At 38.2% G+C, this 14746-nt stretch overlaps 1 pseudogene; it reads right to left on the bottom strand.

The window, feature by feature from the left end:
• Window positions 1-10744: 10744 nt before the first annotated feature.
• Window positions 10745-13959, bottom strand: LOC100685140 (annotated as a pseudogene).
• Between the last annotated feature and the right edge of the window lie 787 nt (window positions 13960-14746).

Consider the following 14746-nt stretch of genomic DNA (forward strand, 5'->3'; position numbering starts at 1 on the left):
TTTCCTGCTCATGCCTTTTCCTAAACTTTGCCTGGACTTATGCTCCTAAAGGATAGGACTCTTGCTGAATTGGAGAAGGGATTCTCTTTGTTATATCTAATGTCAAAATTGGCACTTTTTTCCTTTTACATACTGTTCTCTTCTCATTTATAGATCACATCAATGCCCTGTGGCAGAGTCAAAGCTTTTGAAGGCTCACTGTTTAGGAGCCAGAATTACTTCAAAGCCCAGGAAACTTTAAACCTTGACCAAATATCAGATATAATTTTCCAAATAAAACCAGAGTTTCCAAAAATACTCTACATGGTGTACCATGCTTAAAGTTCTAAGGCCGTTTTGATATTTCTCAGTGTGCAAACCCAGAACCACATCTTGGAACCAATTATATTTCTATTGAGTAGATTTGGTATCACCTCCAACAAGCCATTCCAATTAAAATGTTTTGACTGGATGCCAATGATGTACCCAGAAGTGTGGTAACTGTCAACCCCTACTTTCCCCGGCTCTGCCCAACTTTTAGTACAAAAAGCTATGAAATATATGCAAAATAGGATACCAGAAGCCCAACCTCAGTTAAGGGTAGGGTAGTCTTAGTCCTACTACCTGGAACCCGTTCTCTGGTGTATCTAAGAGGAGACTCTGGGCACTCATATCCCAACTGAAATAAAGCCTTCACCCCAAATCTCATTGTATGTGTCCAACAATAGTTTCAATTATCATTTCATTTCCAACCACCCCCCAGACTGGAGCTCTGTTCCGCCCCCACTATTAACATTTTTCTCATGCCCAAGAATTCACATGATAACTAGCTTCACAATCATCTTTTGCATATGCTGTAAGGTTACACTGCCAAAGTCACAGTTATATGTGATGTAAGACTTATTTCAATGAGAGTCAGACTCAAAGATTCCAAAGGGGTTGGTGAGGAAATATCCAGGTGAGAAGTTAGTGATGATTGCTTTAGAGGAAAGAAGGAGCTATGGTCTGCTTGATCATCCCTCCCTGCTCACACACTGACTAAAACATGGGTTAGCTGTGGTGATTATTTTCTGAACCATCAATCCTCAAGACATATGGTCTGTCAAATAAATGTTTATACCATTTACAGTGTGAAAGACACTAAGAAATAGAGTTTGTAACCCCCAGACACTGACAGGTCTTGTACATTTTCATTGTTTATGTCAGGGGCTAAAAACTCAAATGTCTACAAGGTCAAATATATAAGTGAGTGAAATGAGGTAAATGTAAGACAAAGGGGAGTGGTGGGTTGTTGGTGAGCTGGAGTGTGCCTGTTCTATTTGAAGACATATCAATTTAATTTTTAAAAACTGAAACAAATTAAATAGGCCTGTAAGTTGTATTTGCCTTAGAGCCATCAGATTGCCAATTTTCGTCTACTGAGATAAGAGATTACTGTACCATCCTTGAAACTTCAGGCTTTATGATCTCTCTGGCTAAACATCTTCTTGATAGAAATACTCAGCTTTGCACAACTGTGGATGAATGGAAAAAACACTATTCAGGAGCAGAAGACCTGGGCTCTAGTTTAGAGCCTATAAAATTATAAAATTTATAAATTATAAATTATGATATTGGATAAGTCCTTTACCTTCTTTAGGCCTTAGAATCCACATCTGTAACATTCTTGCCTATAAAGCACCTTTGTCTCTAATATTCTCTTTCCCATTTTAATCTTGCCCTTAGGAATGAGTTTCTGGGAAACAGAAGAGAAAGACACCACAATACCACTGTATTTCCATGATGTGCAAATAAGATGTCCATGATCAAGATCTGAAACAATACATTCTATGAAGATTCATGACAAGCAGTTAATTCAGTGTGTGTGCATGTGTATGAATGGTTTGGGGCAGGAGATAGTGAGGGAGCACAAGGTGGAACAGTTCCATTTTTATTTTTTCCAATAATGCTGATTTATAGGTCTGACTCATGAATAATTGTCAGCAGGGAAACAGGAAATGGATGCTACCTAAGGATTTCCATTCACCATTAATTGATTATTCATTCATCCAGCAAACATTGAGCACCTCAGAGTCTGGTGATGTGGGGCTAAATGAGCAAGGTCTCTTAGCCTATGGATCTAATTGATAAGCATCAAGAGGCATCTGATTTCACTGAAGAATAAAATGAACACAAAGGATGTGGTGATTGGGGTGTTTCCAAATGATGTCCTCTCTTCAGGTATAAATTGGCTGTATTCAAACTGGTCCTACTGGGATTGTCACAGATAGTTAGTAGTAGAGACTAAATGGGTAAGACTTTAACTATAGCTGCTTTGGGGCACCAGTCGATTAGGCACTTGCCTTCAGCTCAGGTCATGATCCCAGGGTCCTGGGATCGAGTCCCACAACTGGGCTTCGTGTTAGATGGGCAGCCTGCTTCTTCCTCTACAACACTTGTGCTTTCCCGTTCTCTCCTTCTCTCTCTCCCAAATAAATAAATAAAATCTTAAAAAAAACCATAGCTGCTTTGCTTTGATGCAATTTATGTATTGGGGTTCCTCATATGATTTCATTTGAAAAAGTAGTTTTACTAGATGTGGTAGGCTAAATAATGCTGCCATCACCACCACCACCCCACCCAAGAGATCCACATCTCAATTCCTGGAACTAGGATGCCTGGGTGGCTCAGTGGTTGAGCATCTGCCTTTGGCTCAGGGTGTGATCCCAAGGTCCTGGGATTGAATCCCACATGGGGTTCCCCACAGGGAGCCTGCTTCTCCCTTTGCCTGTGTCTCTTCCTTTCTCTGTGTGTCTCATGAATAAATAAAATCTTTAATTCCTGGAACCTGTGAATGCTATCCCACAGGGCAAAAGGGTTTGGCAGGTATGTTTTAAATTAAGGATCTTGAGAAGGGCAAATTATCTGAGATTATCCCGGTAGGATCAATATAATCACAATCATAAGAGGAAGCCAGGAGGGTTAGAGTCAGAAAGACAGAAGGCAATGTGACAACAGAAGCAGAAAGTTAAGTGATCCCACCACAGGACAAGGAATATGTGCAGCTTCTAGCAGCCAGAATAGGAAAGGAATGGATTCTCCTTTAGAGCTTCCAGAAGGACCACAGCCCTGCTGACGCCTGGATATTAGTCCAGTGAGATTTGTTTTCAACTTTTGACAACCAGAACTGTAAGATAATAAATTTGTGTTCTTTTAAACCACTAAATTCGTGGTGATTTGTTACAGCAGGTATAGGAAATGAATGAATACACTAGTATAAAACACTGTGATGTTTGGAGGCCCTTCTAATCAAAGGCCAGGTCTTATTTAACCAGAGTGTATGTAGACAGATGTTTTCTCAGAGCAGTGCCTCTTCATGACTCTAGGGTCCCTATAATACTGACACTGTAGTCAAAATTCTAGGTGTGAGCTACTTAGATGGTCCAATTTTGAACCGTTTTCACACCCATCAGTTTCTCTAGGCCAGAAGCTGATTTCCTTACTTTAGGTAGCACTCAGAAACCTCCAGGTTTCCTCCCTGTAATAGCACTGACCCACTTCTGCAAGCCATTGCTAGTTTAACGATCTGAAAAGGATATGTAAATTCTTATTCTTCTCCATCTTATTTTCTAACCTGGCTGGATTAAGGGGTAATCAGAAATTAATGCTCTGAGTAGGCGCTTCTTCTGACTCAACAGTGAAAACAAGTCAGCAAAAACTTCAGTGACCATTTTATTGCCCGCCTCCACTCCAACAGGGTTAACGATTATGAGGCAGGGAACTTAGGCATCATCATTTCCCATTGGGATTTTGGCTATTCTTTTAGTTCCTGAAATTAAAACAAAACAGGAAATAAACTGTGCATGGTAAAAACTTGTTATATGGTAAGGTCAAGGGATGTTTTCTTCAGTGTTTCTTTCTCTTTGGATCAGCAAGGCAGAGGAGAGGAAGGCTCAGTAGGCTGAGTATCAGGCAAAGTGGTTCGAGTCCTGGTTCTGCTACAAACTTGCTATGTGAGTTTAAGTTCCTCAATTATCTGTATGACTGAGATTGGCACTTAATTTCAAAGAAACTTTTCATCTTTGGCAGTCCGAATCAATGGTCCCCAGATTTCTTGATTTTATGGACCAGTAACATTTCCCATGGATATACTGGACACATATGTAAGATTTACAAAGTTTGATCACCAAATGAGGACAGTTAGAAATCTACCATGATAGGAGCACCTGAGGGGCTCAGTCTGTTAAGCATCTGACTCTTGATCTCAGCTTGGGTCTTGATCTCAGGGTTATTGAGTTCAAGCCCCATGTTGGGCTCCATGCCCAACTTTAAAAAGAAAAAATCTACCATGATAATTTTAAAAACGGCAAGACATTATATTACCAAAAGAATTGGAAGGACATAATCTCAAAGCAGAGGACATGCCATTATGTTCATTCCTTTTAAAAAGCTTCATGAAAAATGCACTAACTTGTCTATTTTTTCTCATTTAGATACAGACATGGGAAACACTGTTTAAGAAAGACTGACAAAGTCCCTCAGACCCACTTTGGGGATTCAATGTTCTACAGGACCAAAACTTTCTTCTGTTTCCCCTTAAGTCACCCTAAGTGGATGATCCCTTCTGCCACGTTTACTCATTGCCACTCCAGTCAGAAACCCATCACAGACGATGCCATCAGGCCTTCTCCTCTCCAAGAGAAAAATAACAGACATATCTAAAAGCCTCAGCAGAGAACAAGGAGGAGAATAAGGTGGAAGCTGGGTTTGATGGGTTGGAAAAAAATCAAACAAATCAAGAGGACATGTGTGCTCATGCACACACACACATTCCAAAAGAAAAATCCAGGAAATTTAAAATTTGGCCTCGGGCATCTGAATCTAAGTCTCATTCATGTGACTCTGGTTCACAGAGAAAAATGCCATACCCTAGATTGCTCCACACACCAGAATAAGCCTCTCTAAGCATTTCAGAAAATGCTACAAAGATAATCCCAGCTCAGAAATGTAGGGGCTACTTATTGATTCATAGGATGGACCACTGGCCACTATTGCCACAATGTGCTAACTTTTTCTCTCTTAGACTCACAGAAGTTGGGTGACTTACCCAGTCACATCTTGTTAGTAGGAGACATACATATTGTTAGTTAGGAATTGTTAGGAAACTAACATATTGTTAGTAGGAAAGCTGAGATCCCACTGATGACTGTCAAAATACAATGCCTACAATCTTAACCATGGTTACATACTACCTTCCACACAGTCCAGTTTCACCATAGCATAGGCTCTATGATGGTTTGGTTTCCCATTCAAGAAGATGTTTTAATCCAAACAATACAATAGGAATGATTGTGGTAAAATCTATGTGAAGGGTAAACGGGAGTTCTTTGCAAGTATGAAATTATTTCAAAATGAAACATTATTAAAACAATAAAAGATGGCCCCAAAAATCTAAATTTGGGTGATTTGTTGAGAATGATACAAAGGCCTGAGTGCATTCAGTACTTATTATGTACTACACAATGTGCAAAACACTTCACAGGAATCATTTCATATAATTCTCAGAACAACACTTTAAGTACTACGATTATCCACAATTTTCGAGTGAAGAAACTAAGATACTAAGAAATTAAGTCATCTGGCAGAGGTCACACACCTAGCAAGTGGACTTCAACCATGATCTAGACTAATGCTTTTCCACTATAGTGCACCAGTTGGATATGGGGTATTGGTATTTCAAGCATATAGATGTGAAGAGATGATATTAACAAACATCCATTTACCTATGCTCTGCATTATCAAATCTTAATTTTAGCCATATTTGTTTCAAACCTTATTTTTTTAAGAAATAAAAACTATTTCATGATACCAAAACCAAACAAGGACGCCACAAAAAAAGAAAATTATAGGTCAACATCCCGGATGAACATATATGTAACAATACATTAAAAGGATCGTACACCACAATCTAGTGGATTTATTCCAGGGATGCAAGAATGGTTCAACATCTGCAAGTCATTTTGATGCACCACATTCATAAAACAAAGGATAAAAATCATATGATCTCTCAGTAGATGCTCAAAAGAGTATTTGACAAAATTCAACATCCATTTATGATAAAGATTCTCAATAAGGTGAGTATAGGGAGAACATGAGTCAACATAATAAAGGTCACATATGAAAAACTCACAGCTAATATCTTACTAAAAGCTTTTCCACTAACATTAGAACCGAGACATGGATGCCCACTCTTGCCACTTTTATTCAACATAGTATTGGAAACCCTAGTCAGAGCAATTAGGCAATAAAAAGAAATAAAAGGTATCCAAATTAGAAAGGAAGAAGTAAAACTGTCACTATTTGCAGATGATATAACATATAGAAAACTCTAAAAGACACCACAAACTGTTAGAATTAATGAATTCAGTAAAGTTGTAGAATACAAAATATATATACAAAAATCTGCCACATTTCTATATACTAATAATAAGCTATCAGAGAAATTATGAAAACAATCCTATTTATAATAGCATCAAAAAGAATAAAATACTTACAAATAAATATAATCAAGGAAGTGAAAGACCTATACACTGAAAACTATAAGACACTGATGAAAGAAACTGAAGAAGACAAAATAAATGTAAAGATATTCTATGATCATGGATTGAAAGAACTGGATATTATTAAAATGTCCATATTACCCAAAGCAATGTACAAATTCAATGCAATTACCTTCAAAATTCCAATGGCATTTTTTTCACAGAAGTAGAAAAAACAATCCTAAAATTTGTATGGAACCACAAAAGACTCCAAATAACCAAAGCAATCTTGAGAAAGAAGAACAAAGCCAGAGCCTCACACTTCCTAATTTTAAACTATATGACAAAGCTACAGTAATCAAAACAGTATGATACTGGCATAAAAGCAGACTCATAAGTCAGGGGCCCCTGGGTGGCTCAGTCAGTTAAATGACTTACTCTTGATTTCAGCTTAGGTTATGATCTCAGAGTCAGGGGATCAAGCCCCGCATCAGGTTCTGTGCTCAGTGAGGAGTCGGCTTGAGATTATCTCTCTCCCTCTCCCTCCCCTTGTGCCCCGCTACTCTTGCTCTCTCTAAAATAAATAAATACTTAAAACAAAAACCAGACACATATATCAATAAAACAGAAATAGTCCAGAAATAAACCCACACATAAGGTCAATTAATCTATGACAAAGGAGCCTAGAGTATACAATGGGAAAGGACATTCTTTTTAATAAATGGTGCCGGGAAAACTGGACTGCAACATGTAAAAGAATGAAAATCTACTACTATCTTCTACAACACACAAAAATTAACTTGAAATGGATTAAAGAGTTGAATCTAAGACCTGAAATCATAGAACTCCTAGAAGAAAAAGAGGCAGTAAGCTTCTTGACATAACTCTTGACAATGATGTTTCGTATGTGACAAGAAAAGCAAAGGCAACAAAAACAAGATAAACAAATGGGAACAAATTGAATTTAAAAGCTTCTGCACAGCACAAGAAACCATCAACAAAATGAAAAGGCAATTCACTGAATGGGAAAATTATTTTCAAATCATATATCTGATAAGGGGTTAAAATCCAAAATATATAAAGAACTCATACAACTCAATAGCCAAAAAAACTAACTTAAAAAATGGGCAGAGGATCTAAATAAACATTTTTACAAAGAAGACAAACACATGGCCAACAAGTACAGGAAAAGGTACTCTACATCACTAACCATCAGGGAAATGCATGTCAAAACCACAGTGAGATATCATCCTACACCTGTTAGAATGGTGATCATCCAAAAGACAAGAGACAACAAATGTCTGCAAAGATGTGGAGAAAAGGGAATCATCATGCACTGTTAGTGGGAATGTAAATCAGTGCAGCTGCTATGGAAAACAATATGGACATTCCTCAAAAACTTAAAAATAGAACTACAAAACGATCCACAATTCCACTTCTGGGCACTAATCCTACAGAAATGAAAACACTAACTCAAAAAGATGCATATACCCCCAATGTTCATTGCAGTATTATGTATAATAGCCAAATCATGGAAGCAACCAAAGTGTCCATCGATAGATGAATGGATTAAGAAAATGTGGTATCTCTCTCGATAGATGATTGATAGATAGATAGATAGATAGATAGATAGATAGATAGATAGATAATAGATAGATAGATGATAGATACACAACGGAATATTATTCACCATAAAAATGAAGGAAATTTTGGAATTTGAATAACACAGATGGAATAGGTGAAATAAGTCAGACAAAGACAAATATTTATGAACTCCTATGTGGAATAAAAAAAAATAATAAAAAACAATTCCTAAAATAGAGTGGTTGCCAGAGCAAAGGGAGTGGGATGAGCAAAATGCATGAAGAGGGTCAAAATGTATAAACTTCTAGTTTCAAAAAAATTAATCATGGGATATAATGTCAGCGTTGTGACTATAGTTAATAATACTGTACTGTATATCTTTAAAAACTTATTCACAAGAAAAAAATTTGTCACTATGTATGGTATTAGATGCAAAGTAGACTTACTGTGATCATTTCTGTATATATACCAAATCATTATGGTGTACACCTGAAACCAATAATGTTATATGTCAATCATATCTCAATAAAAAAGAAAACATTTCAGATAAAGTTGAGAACCCCATTGTATTCTTCCCAATCCGATTCCCCACTTTTCTTGTTAGGAATTCAGTATTAAAGTTCCCTTCATTTTAAAAATTGTTTTGTAATACATATATACATCCATAAACAATGTATACCATGAGTGTATTTTTCAACATTTAACAAATGGAATTATACTGCACCATGAGGTAACATGGTTTTTTCACTCAACATTATGGTTTCAAGATATTCAATGGTGTCTCTGCAGAAATTTTTTTTACAGAATCAAACTTATTAGTTGTGCTCGTTATGATTTGTTTTTTGATTTAAGACAATTTTCCTGTCCTATAATGATAAAGATGGTCTGTGTTTGATTTCATATTATGATTAACAGATATTTAATATTTTTAAACGTTCTCATTTCTTTTTTTTTTAAGATTTTATTTATTTTGAGAGAGTGTGGAGTGTGCTTGAGTGTATGTGGGGGGTAAGTAGAGGGAGAGGGAGAGAGGCAAGCAGACTCCACACTGAGTGTGGAACCTGATCCTGAGATCATGACCCCCAGCTGAAATCAATCTGAAGCTCAACCAACTGAGCCACCCAGGCACCCTGAGTTTTAATTTTATTTAGTCCCATGTCATCCCCAATTCTAGTAGAACCACATACTGAATTTATTTATGAGAGTCACACAGAGAGAGAGAGAGAGGCAGAGACATAGGCAGAGGGAGAAGCAGGCTCCATGCACCGGGAGCCCGACGTGGGATTCGATCCTGGGTCTCCAAGATCGTGCCCTGGGCCAAAGGCAGGCGCCAAACCGCTGCGCCACCCAGGGATCCCGCTTTATAGAAAGTTTTAATCGCAGGTAGAGCAGGAGCCTCTGCTTAGTTCTTCCAAAATCATTTAGATATTTCTCCCCTGTTTTTTCTATTCTCTATAAGAGTTTGTAAAAGAGTAATTATCTGACCCCAAAAGACTTGGTAACATTTTTCTGTAAAACTCCCTGAGCCTAATGTCTTTTAAGGTAGAAAATTTTTGGCTATCAATTCAGTTTATTGATTTATAGAGGTTTGTGTTTACCTTGAGTCATTTTTGATAACTTTTCTAAGAAAAATTATTTTTTAAATAGATTTCATTTATTTATTTGACAGAGAAAGAGAGAAGCACAAGCAGGGGAGAGCAGCAGAGGGAGAGGGAGAAGCAGACTCCCCACCAAGCAGGGAGCCTGATGCAGAAATCGATCCCAGGACTCTGGGATCATGGCCTGAGCTGAAGGCAGATGTTTAATGGACTGAGCCACCCAGACACCCCTCTTAAGAAAATACTCTTTTATGTTTTCATGTTTATGGGCACAAGGTTTATTATATCTTATGATCACTGAAATCTCTAATTTATCTACATAATTGTTGTATTCTTTTTCCCCAATACAGTCTTTTCTTTACTGTTGTTGATATTTCTAGTTGTACTCATTCTTTTTTCCCCAAATAACCAATCTTCTATTGATCCTGTCATTTTATTTGTCTTTTACCGAACTCATTAATTTCTGCTCTTTACAATTTCCATATTTCCAGTTTATTTTTCTTTTTTAAGTTGAATACTTAATTCATTTATTTTTAGTTTTCTATTAAAAGTAGTAAAGATTGTAAAATTACCTTTAATTATCATTTTAGCAAGATAAAACTATTTTTGGTAGTATAGTACTTTTATTGTCATATAGATTTTTGTTTCATTTTCAAATAATTTAATGCTGACAGTAAAAGCAATTCTTATGTTCTACATCCCAAATTCCACAAATTTATTTTGTAGAATGTCCATCAATTAGGAGTTGATTTTCCTTTGTGATTCAATTCAGGTTATATAATTTTGGCAGAGCTAGTTCAAAAATGATACACCCCTCCTATTGCGTCTAACCAAGATACACACAATTACCTATGTGTCCCATTACTTGGGGATGCTAATTTTGATCACTTAGTTATGATGTCTTCTGGTTTCTTCACTATAAAGTTACTATTTGCCCCTTTGTTATTACAAAGTACCTTGTAGAGGAGATCCTTTCAAATCATGTAAATATCCTCATCAAAATGTAACCCAATAGTTTTGTCATCCATTGACAATTACCAAATAGTGATTTTCTACTATTCCTTCTTTTTTTTTTACTTAAATCAAGATGCTTCCTTTTTAATGTGTGAATCAATTATGTAAATTAAAGAGGAATTTAAGAATATTTTTTAAGAAATAACAATTTTAGGTAGGCAATTGTAAGGAAGATAACAATCATGCATCCCAAGGCTACGTGATTCTTCCACAGGCCCCAAGGGGAGAGCTCGATGCCCTGGGTTAGCAAAAATTCTTTGCCAGTATGTATTGCATAGCTACAGGTATTATTCGTTGTTACGTTGACTCCTGGGCAGAAGTTTTGTCCCAAAAATTCATTATACTGCAAAGCCGCATAACCAGATCGAGGAATGCTTAAGTACCGAAGCCATGAGAGCCAAGGCCCAATGGTTCTGAGATTTACCAACAGCCCTGAAAAAATCATCATAAACACAAAGTCATGAGGAGAGTTGCTATGGATACCACCTCTGGCCTGCTGCTATGGCCAGTGCCATAAAACTAGCTGAATAAGCCACCATCATAAGAGTAAACATCATGACGAAGAAGGCCTCCACAACTGGTTTCAATCCTAACAAGAAGTACGTTATACAAGTAAATATAATACTTGGTAACATCCTCATGGGTGGTAAATCAGATAACAGTTTTCCAAAGAAATAAGATGACACTCTGTAATATCCACTGATATATTCATATATAAAGAGCTTCTTCTCAACCACAAGGAGCTCCACAGCTGACACACTGTTGAAACACTGCTTGGTCGTCAGGAAGAAAAGCACCCCTGATCTATTCTGGATTCCTGTAGAATCATTTTTTAGATCATAGAAAATGGGACCTAAAACCTATCCCAGGATGACTGTTACAGTTATCTGAGCGATAAAGGCCTGGGGATTACCCAATAAATTTTTGTTTTTGTTTTTGTTTTTTTGCTCTTTTTTTTTTAATTTTTTTTTAATTCATTTATGATAGTCACAGAGAGAGAGAGAGGCAGAGACACAGGCAGAGGGAGAAGCAGGCTCCATGCACCGGGAGCCCGACATGGGATTCGATCCCGGGTCTCCAGGATCGCGCCCTGGGCCAAAGGCAGGCGCCAAACCGCTGCGCCACCCAGGGATCCCTTTTTGCTCTTTTTTTATAATAAATTTATTTTTATTGGTGTTAAATTTGCCAACATACAGAATAACACCCAGTGCTCATCCTGTCAAGTGCCCCCCTCAGTGCCCGTCACCCATTCACCCCCACCTCCCGCCCTCTTCCCCTTCTACCACCCCTAGTTCGTTTTCCAGTTAGGAGTCTTTATGTCTCCCTTTCTGATATTTCCCACACATTTCTTCTCCCTTCCCTTATATTCCCTTTCACTATTATTTATATTCCCCAAATGAATGAGAACATATAATGTTTGTCCTTCTCCGATTGACTTACTTCACTCAGCATAATACCCTCCAGTTCCATCCACGTTGAAGGAAATGGTGGGTATTTGTCGTTTCTAATGGCTGAGGAATATTCCATGGTATACATAGACCACATCTTCTTTATCCATTCATCTTTCGATGGACACCGAGGCTCCTTCCACAGTTTGGCTATTGTGGACATTGCTGCTAGAAACATCGGGGTGCAGGTGTCCCGGCGTTTCATTGCATCTGTATCTTTGGGGTAAATCCCCAACAGTGCAATTGCTGGGTCATAGGGCAGGTCAATTTTTAACTCTTTGAGGAACCTCCACACACTTTTCCAGAGTGGCTGCACCAGTTCACATTCCCACCAACAGTGTAAGAGGGTTCCCTTTTCTCCACATCCTCTCCAACATCTGTGGTTTCCTGCCTTGTTAATTTTCCCCATTCTCACTGGTGTGAGGTGGTATCTCATTGTGGTTTTGATTTGTATTTCCCTGATGGCAAGTGATGCAGAGCATTTTCTCATATGCATGTTGGCCATGTCTATGTCTTCCTCTGTGAGATTTCTCTTCATGTCTTTTGCCCATTTCATGATTAGATTGTTTGTTTCTTTGGTGTTGAGTTTAATAAGTTCTTTATAGATCTTGGAAACTAGCCCTTTATCTGATACATCATTTGCAAATATCTTCTCCCATTCTGTAGGTTGTCTTTTAGTTTTGTTGACCCAGTAAATTTTTGAATGAACGCTTGGAAATCCATTTGAGTTGCTGACAGGAAGAGGTGGCATATGTGATCTCCTTAAAGGCTGAGCGCTTCCTTTTCTGACTCTTTGAGAGTTGATCTAATTCCTCTTTTGTTTTTCTGCAGAAGTCAGAATTGGCATAAAACTCAGCTATTCTTTCTATGAGTGGAGTACCTCTCTTGGAAGGCTCTTCAGTCACCTTGACTTTACCCTCTTGGTCCTCTCTGTTTAATACCACAGCAGAGCAGTCTCCATTAATGACATCCAGGAAGAAGTCTGCAGCGTTATTATAGGGCTCACAATGGTAACCCACTGATGCAAAGAACCCCAAGGCCTCCTGCGCAGGCCCATGGAACATCAGTTTTCCTGCAGCCAACAAGGTGAGGCTATCAAACAACTTGAAGATAGAATAATGAGGCTGATGAATGGAGAAGATGATTGTTCGTCCCTATTCAGACATGCTTGAGTCTAAGCCAGTTATGGGCTCATCCAGGAACAAGATGGCTGTATCAGTAATAAGCTCCATTCCGATACTAGTTCTTTTTCTTTCTCCTCCAGACATGTCACGTATAAACTGAGTTCCAACCTTGGAATCTGCCACTTTATCCAGACCTAATTGCTGAATGACCTTTTTAATTTGCTCATTTTTTTCATGACTCATCATAGTTGTTGGAAGCCGAAGAGCTGCTGAGAATTGGAAATTTTCTCTCACTGTTCCCATCACGACATCATCTTGTACCATATAACCTGAATTACATTTGAAATTGGCAGGTCGAGGTGCTCCATTTATCAAAACATCCCCAGATAATCCATGTGGATCTTTCCTTTGCAGCTAAGACCTCTAACAATGAAGATTTGCCTCCACCTGTGGGTTCCAGAATGGCATTGAGGCCAGGTCTCATGACACCATTGATATTTGTTAGTATTTCTTTCTCAACTGTTTTTCGACCAAGAAGAAAGCCACTCTTCACTTTTACTCGATAGTAAATGTTATGAAAACTTAACATGGCTACTTCAGTAAATGTCTTCAGGTCGTTGGAGGTCATCCTGGAGAGGTCATTGGTGCTTCTTTGTGACATTGGGATACAAACTTGGTCATTATTAGAAGACATCTGGAGAGTTTTTGTCTCTTCAGCTTAACAGAGGTTCAGTTTCACCAGGGTCTTTGATCTCAGAGTCCATGTGCTCAGAGGCCTTTATTATTCCTTCTATCTTTACTAACATTTTTTGTAAGAAAGCACTCTCATTAACTTATTTATTTATGCTTCATTTATATTTGCATGGGCTCCCAGATTCCTAGCTGGGCCTAGTGAAGGAAAGTTAGGTAGCTAGGGCACAAAAATGAAGGAGGTATCTCCTCTTACTGTTACGCCAGTGGCCTTAAAACTGATGTGCCTCTTGGTTTTGGCTCAGGTCATGATCTCAGGGTCCTGGGATTGAGACTCACCCCAGGCACCATGTGGAATGCAGAGTCTACTGGAGACTCTGTCCCTCCCCTTCTGCTCCTCTCCTGGCTCACACTCATTCTAAATAAATAAATAAATAAATAAATAAATAAATAAATAAACAAATAAATAAATAAATAAATTCTTAAGAAAACAGGGACATGCCTAGGGCCTGTTTGTTCTGTCTCTACTTTCATCTCTTCCCATCTAGAATTTTTAAATTTCATTTATTTATTCATGAGAAAGAGAGAGACAGAGACACAGGCAGAGGGAGAAGCAGGCTCCATGCAGGGAGCCCAACGTGGGTCTCGATCCTGGGTCTCCAGGATCAGGCCCTGGGCCGAAGGCAGTGCTAAACCGCTGAGCCCTCCAGGCTGCCCCTAATCTAGATTTTTATACTGGTCTCCACCCAGCCCTACAGGTCCCTATTCCAGAACGAGGCCTTATTAGTGTC

Source organism: Canis lupus, chromosome X, assembly GCF_011100685.1.
Source record: "Canis lupus familiaris isolate Mischka breed German Shepherd chromosome X, alternate assembly UU_Cfam_GSD_1.0, whole genome shotgun sequence".
NCBI lineage: Eukaryota > Metazoa > Chordata > Mammalia > Carnivora > Canidae > Canis > Canis lupus.